The sequence below is a fragment of the Orycteropus afer genome, unplaced genomic scaffold (genome assembly GCF_000298275.1).
Source record: "Orycteropus afer afer isolate SDZICR_OR568_19922 unplaced genomic scaffold, OryAfe1.0 scaffold00072, whole genome shotgun sequence".
Taxonomy (NCBI): domain Eukaryota; kingdom Metazoa; phylum Chordata; class Mammalia; order Tubulidentata; family Orycteropodidae; genus Orycteropus; species Orycteropus afer.
Genome location: NW_006921659.1, coordinates 10,165,364 through 10,171,895, shown reverse-complemented (window position 1 = coordinate 10,171,895; position 6,532 = coordinate 10,165,364). Strand labels below are relative to the sequence as shown.

General features: G+C 36.1%; 1 protein-coding gene across 1 annotated transcript in view; it reads right to left on the bottom strand.

The window, feature by feature from the left end:
• HACE1 (HECT domain and ankyrin repeat containing E3 ubiquitin protein ligase 1) overlaps window positions 1–6,532 on the bottom strand; it is a 246,142-nt gene that overhangs the window by 128,781 nt on the left and 110,829 nt on the right. The gene's annotated exons all lie outside the window — the stretch shown is intronic.

Sequence of the window (6,532 nt, the reverse complement as noted above, 5' to 3'; positions counted from 1 at the left end):
ATGGGAGAAGGAAGGGCTGCTTATGCACAGGGAGACAGCTCAGGGTGCAGAAGAGTATGGAGGGATGGACACTGGGAAGAGGTAACTATGGGGAGGAAGTTGGAGGGGAGCTGCTGCATTGTAAATTTTGGTCAATGATATGAGACAAAGTATATGTGAACGGCTGTATGAAAAGTGAATTTACTCTGTAAATCTTCACCCAAATCAAAATAAAATTTAAAAAAAAAAATTGAAATGGAAAGCATAAAGATCAATATCCTAGGCATTAGTGAGCTGAAATGGACTGGTTCTACCCATTTTGAATTAAAAAACCATATGATGTACTATGCTGGGAACGACAAATTAAAGAGGAGTGGTGTGGCACTCATTGTCACAAAGAGTGTTTCAAGATCTGTCCTGAAGTACAATGCTCTCAGTGATAGGATAATATCCATACACCTACAAGGAAGAACAGTTAATATGACTATTATTCAAATTTACACAATCACCAAAGCCAAAGATGAGGAAATTGAAGATTTCTAACAACTTCTGCAGTCTAAAATTGACTGAACATGATGCAATCAAGACGTGTTGATTATCACTGGTGATTGGAATGCAAAGTTGGAAACAAAGAAGAGTTACCAGCAGTTAGAAAATTTGGCCTTGGTGACAGAAATAACGTTGGAGCTAGCATGATAGAATTTTGTAAGAACAACGACTTGTTCATGGCAAATACCTTTTTTCAACAACATAAGCAATGACTATACACGTGGACTTCACCAGATGTAATAAATACATAGGAATCAGAAACTGTATCTGTGGCAAGAGGCATTGAAAAAGCTCAATATCTTCAGCCAAAACAAGGCCAGGAGCTGACTGTGGAACAGACCATCAGCTGCTCATATGCATGTTCAAGTTGAAACCGAAGACAATTAAAACAAGTCCAAGAGAGCCAAGATACGACCTTGATAATACACCTTCTGAATTTAGAGACCAATTAAAGACTAGATTTGATGCAATGAACACCAATGACTGAAAACCAAAGGAATTGTGGGATGACATTAAGAATATCATCCATGAAGAGAGTGAGAAGCCATTAAAAAGACAATAAATGAAGAAATGACCAAAATGGATATTAGAAGAGACTCTGAAACTTGTGCCTGAGCAGACAGTAGCTAAAGCAAACAGAAGAAATGACAAGATATAAGAGCTGAACAGAATATTTCAAAGAGCAGCTCAAGCAGTAAAGGCAATTACTATAATGAGATGTGCAAAGACCTGGAGTCAGAAAACCAAAAGGGAAGAACATGCTTGGCATTTCTCAAGCTGAAAGAACTGAGGAAAAAATTTAACCCTTGAGTTGCAATACTGAAAGTATTACAAAATAATGAATGATGCAGGAAGCATCAAAAGAAGATAGAAGGAATACACAGAGTCACTGTACCAAAAAGAATTGGTCGATGTTTATACATATCAGGAGGTGGCATATGATCAAGAACCAATAGTACTGAAGAAAGAAGTCGAGGCTGCACTGAAGCAACTGGCAAAGAACAAGTCTCCAGGAATTGACAGAATACCCACTGAGATGTTTCAACAAACGGATACTGCGCTGGAGGCACTCACTTGGCTATGCCAAAAGATTTGGAAGACAGCTACCCGTCCAACTGACTGGAAGAGATCCATATCGGTACCCATTTCAAGAAAGGTGATCCCACAGAATGTGGAAATTATCAAACAATATTATTAATATCACAGGCAAGTAAAATCTTACAGAAGAATTCAAAAACAGTTGCAGCATCATACTGACAGACAGCTTCCAGAAATGCAAGCTGGATTCAGAAGAGGATGTGGAACCAGGGATATCACTGCTGAAAGCAAAGAACACCAGAAAGGTGTTCACTTATGTTTTATTGACTATGCAAAAGCATTCAATTGTGTGGATCATAACAAATTATGGCTAACATTGAGAAGAATGGGAATTCCAGAACACTTGATTGTACTCATGAGGAACCTGTACCTAGATCAGGAGGCTGCTGTTCGAACAGAACAATGGGATACTACATGGTTCAAAATCAAGAAGGGAATGTGTCAGGGATGTATCCTTTCACCATACTTATTCAACTTGTATGCTGAGGAAATCATCCGAGAAGCTGGATTACATGAAGAACATGGCATCAGGATTGGAGGAAGACTTATTAATAACCTGCGATACACAGATGACACAACTTTGCTTGCTGAAAGTGAGGATGACTTGAAGCACTTACTGATGAAGATTAAAGACTACAGTCTGCAGTATAGATAAAATCTCAATACAAAGAAAACAAAAATCCTCACAACTGGTCCAATAAACAGCTTCATGGTGGATGGAGAAAAGAATGATGTTGTCAAGGATTTCATATTACTTGGCTCTACAATCAACACCAACAGAAGCAGCAGTCAAGACATCAGACAATGTACTGCACTGGGCAAATCTTCTGCAAAAGACTTCTTTCAAATGATAAAGAGCAAAGATGTCTCCTTGAAGACTAAGGTGCGCCTAACCCAAGCCATGGTATTTTCAGTCACCTCTTATGCATGTGAGAGCTGGACAATGAATAAGGAAGACTGAAGAAGAGTTGATGCCTTTGAGTTGGGGTGTTGAAGAGAAGAATGCCAAGAGTACCATGGTCTGCTAAAAGGACTAACAAATCTGTCCTGGAAGAAGTACAACCAGAATGCTCCTTGGAAGTGAGAATGGCCAGAATTTGTCTCACCTACTTTGTCAGAAGGGACCATTCCCTGGAGAAGGATGCCATGCTGGTAAAGTAGAGGGTCAACAAAAAGGGGAGGGCTCTCAACAAGATGGATTTACACAGTGGCTGCAACGATGAGCTCAAGTATAGCAAGGATTGTGAGGCTGGTACAAAACCAGACAGTGTTTCATTCTGCTATGCACTACAGGCTCACTCACTATGAGTCAGAGACGACTCGACAGCACCTAACAACAAAAACATGACATATGAGAATATATGATATAATAATATGAATACAAATGCCCAGAGAAACCTGTGCACCAATGTTCATAGCAGCATTAGTCATAATAGTCAAAAAGTGAAAGCAACCCAAATATCTGTTAACAGATGAATGGATAAACTGATAATGGAATAAACATACAAAGAAATATTATTCAGTCATAAAAAGAATGAAGTACTGATGCATACTATAACTTGAATGAACCTCAAAAACATGCTAATTGAAGCAAACCATACACAAAATATATATACACAAAAGATTATATATTTTATCATTTCTTTTATGTGACATACTCAGAAGAGGAAAATCCACAGAGACAGAAAACATTAGCAGTAACCAGAAGACAGAGGTAGAAAAGAATGGGGGATGATGATTTACAGGCAAGAGTGTTTTTATGGGGTGATGGAAAAGTTTTCAAACTACAGAGTTGGTGGTTATACACTGAATCTGTTAAATACCACTGAACTGTGTACTTTAAAATGGCAAATTATTAGGTCAATTTAAATGGTATACCGATTTAACTTCAATGAGAAAAATATTTTTAAAAAATAATTTTAATATGTTCTCAGACACTGTACTAAGCATTTTACATGTATAATCTACATTCAAGGGAGCTCTGGTGTCATAGTGCCTGAGGCACTTGACCCTAACCAAAAGGCTGCCTAGTTTGAACCCACAAGCCACTCCTCGGAAGAAAGATTGCGCAATCTACTTTTGTCCCTCCTTGGAAACCCAAGGAGGGGTCACTATGAGTTAGAAACTATTTGACAGCAATGAGTTTGGTTTTCTTTTTTTTTTTTAAATCTATGTTCAGTGCCTCCTGTGAGGAAGCTGTTATTATGCCCCTTTTACAAGGAGGAAAATGAGTCTCAAAGAGGTCAAGTCATTTGTACTCCAACATAGAAATAAACAGTGCAGTATGAACTGAAACCTAAGCCCATGTTCATAATCACCACATTCTTTACCAAAAAAGCTGCTGTTGTTAGCTGCTATCAAGTTGGCCTCCAGCTCATGGCAACCTCATTCAGAATGGAACAAAACACTGAGTGGTCTTGCGCTATCCCAACGACTGGTTGGAGATCACGCTATTGTTGACCCATAGGGTTTTCACTGCTGATTACAAAAAGAGTAGGTATTCTAACTTCTCTTAATTTAGACTACTAAATAGTTTTACAGAAACACTGGAAAGACTGATCACAGATGATCTACTAATTCTCTACAAAACAACTATTTGAGAGTTAAGCCCAAATGCTAGACAGCTATTTTTATTTTGTTTTAAAATAATGCCATTTCTATAAGCACATACTTTTTCATACCGTACCTTTACACACATATTTCTACTGCAGAGCTGTGGCCTAAAAACATTTTTGCCATTAGGCTAACATATTCCTTTACACTGTTCTCTTCAACAAAGTGATGAGGCAAACTTTGGGCGAATCATGATTTACAGTATGAATTTTCAAATGTTTCTATTATATCTTTGTCTTCCCCCCCAAGACATTAAAAATCCATTCTGTTCATAAGAGAAAAATAACTTAAGAACTGGAAATAACTCATTCCAGCATTTTCTTTTCCACTCAGAAAATCTTTTCTGCTTTTCTGTTTTAACAAATTTACCTCAATTATGATCCTCAAAACAAGTAACTATTAAAAAGAATGAGTTTTTAAAAAGTAAAATGTCATCAATAGCTTCACTTGTAGAAAATGTAGTCTGAAGATAAAGAAAGGAAAAAACCCTACTTCCCTTAAAGAATAAAAACTTGTATAGGAATTTGAACATGAAGAATAAAAGTGCTTTGTAGCACTGAAATGAATGAAAAGTCAGCAATGTAATAATAATAATAATAATAAAATATGACTGTTTGCTAGTTCTTTTTAAAAAACTCAAACAGGAGAGGGAGAATAATGCAGAATTCAGTCAATCATTAATTAAATGGCATAATAGGAAAAGCAGTGAGAAAGTCACAGATAACCTAAATCACATTTTAAAAAATTTCCTGCTAGTGCTATGAGGGAGGAAGTAATGATTATTTAGGTAATGCAGGGCCCTATGATGTACTAACTGCAATAATGAGCAGACTGCAGAGTAGGAGGTGGTAGGAGAAGTAAGTACATCTACTTGGTGTTGAACTAGGGGAACAGACATTTTAACAACTAGCCAACCCACCCTATGAGTACTGTAGTAGTTCCTACTGAGCCTGGTTAGAAAGGTAAGCCCTCTTGAGTCCTTTACTACACCTTAATAGGATCTACATTAGTGTACAAATTGGATTCTCATTCCCAGATAATCCAAAGTGACAGTATTTCAACGGCAAAGTAAAAAAGTCTAACCCCGATGACAAAGTAATTTCTTGATGACTGACCATACAATACAAGCATATGGAATCAGCACAAAAGATCAAGATGTATAATTACATAAAACTGCAAAAAAAAATTATTATCTAGACCTACTAACTTAAAAGTTTCATGAAGCTGAATACAGTTCTCAAAAATACTATAAAATAACATGTTTGAGACTATGTGACTATGTGAAAGCTACCTATGTGTGTACAGAAGACAAAACACTGCAACTAGTAAAACTTAGGTGGAGGAATAATGTTCTCTGAGTACTTACTAATTAAGTAAATATTTAAAAGCTCTTGAAGAAACAATACTACTTGAGATTTTTAAATTACACAGAAGCGTAAGGTAAAATATAATGGTAGAGAATCAATTCTGAAATTCAGCAACAGATATAAAACAAATTAGCAAAGGCATTTTATAAAAATCAACACTATCAAAACACACTCCACTTAAAGGTACAAAAGGAAAAAACGTAACAAACATTGAGAAATAGAAAACGGCAGAATGTAGTAACCAAAATGGTACTGCATTTGATTAATTCATTTATCTTTTAACAAAAATGTCAATGTCTGCTATGTGTCAGGGACTACGAGATACTGGAATTACAATGCACAAAATGAACAAAAGTCCCTGGCCCTCATGAAGAATATATCCTAGTGGAAAAGGAAGACCAAAAGGCAATAAATAACCAAAATATGTAATGTATAAGATGGTGATTAGTGCTTCCCAGAAAAGTAAACTGGAATTTTCAATGACAATTTGTTTTAACAAGTTTCTTACCCCTCAACCTCTACACACAAACACTTGTGTGAAAATTATACACTGTGTCTGCTTAACATATTATAAACCATGAAGTATAAAAAAGATAATACTTGTGATTTAAAATGAATAGTAATAATTTCTTGTTTTTAAGACTTTATGGCTTCTCATTGACTTATAAAAATTTAAGTTCAGCAGCTTACAATTTATTAAATATAAATATGTATAAGTACACCAACATAAATATCTGTAACTGACAGCTGATGACCTGTATTTTTCAAGTTAGATTAATACATGTAATTTTAAGAACTATGCTAAAATGACCGTTTTTCAACAACACAAATGGAGGCTGTACACGTGGACTTCACCAGATGGAACACACAGGAATCAGATTGACTACATCTGTGGCAAGAGGCGGTGGAAAAGCTCAATATCTTCA